We start from the raw sequence: 714 nt of genomic DNA, 5'->3' as shown, positions 1-714 counted from the left end.
AAGGGAGGTGGTGCTCTCCCCTACCCTGGGGGTCTTCAAGAGGAGGTTAAATAGGCATCTAGCTGGGGTCATCTAGACCCAGTACTCTTTCCTGCCTACGCAGGGGGTCAGACTCGATGATCTATTGAGGTCCCTTCCAACCCTAGCATCTATGAATCAACACCAAATCTCTTCAATATGCAAAGGTCTGGAGGGATCTCCAACAGTGTCTTTATGAAAAGCTCTCTGCCCTGCCCTCAAATGAAGGAAGGGGCTTAAAATTGCCATCCATATGGCCTGTGCTGAAAACATTAGCCATATCACACATCGACACCAAGACTGGTTTGATGAGAGTGACACTAAGATCCAAGCCCCCCTCAACCAAAAGAGAAGAGCTTATTCTGCTTGGCAAAATGACACTTCATCTCAGCAGCAGAAGTAATATTAGCTTCCCAAAGCCAAAGCTCAAAGAATATATCCAGGAAATCACAAATCAGTGATGGCAGGATACGGCCAAGGAGATCCATCTCTATGCTGACAAACATGACATGCATATAGCTTTTTCTGGGCAACAAAGGCCACCTACTGCCCAAATTCCCACAGTCCTACTTTCCTGCAATTGCAGGATGTCTCAACACTCCTCAAAGACAACAAAACTATCCAAGCTAGCTTGAAAGAGCACTTTGAGGCACTCCTGAACTGTAAGTTGGCTGTGATAGCTACTGCCATCAAAGA

The sequence above is a fragment of the Alligator sinensis genome, unplaced genomic scaffold (assembly GCF_000455745.1).
Source record: "Alligator sinensis unplaced genomic scaffold, ASM45574v1 scaffold347_1, whole genome shotgun sequence".
NCBI lineage: Eukaryota > Metazoa > Chordata > Crocodylia > Alligatoridae > Alligator > Alligator sinensis.
This window is presented reverse-complemented; position numbering follows the sequence as displayed.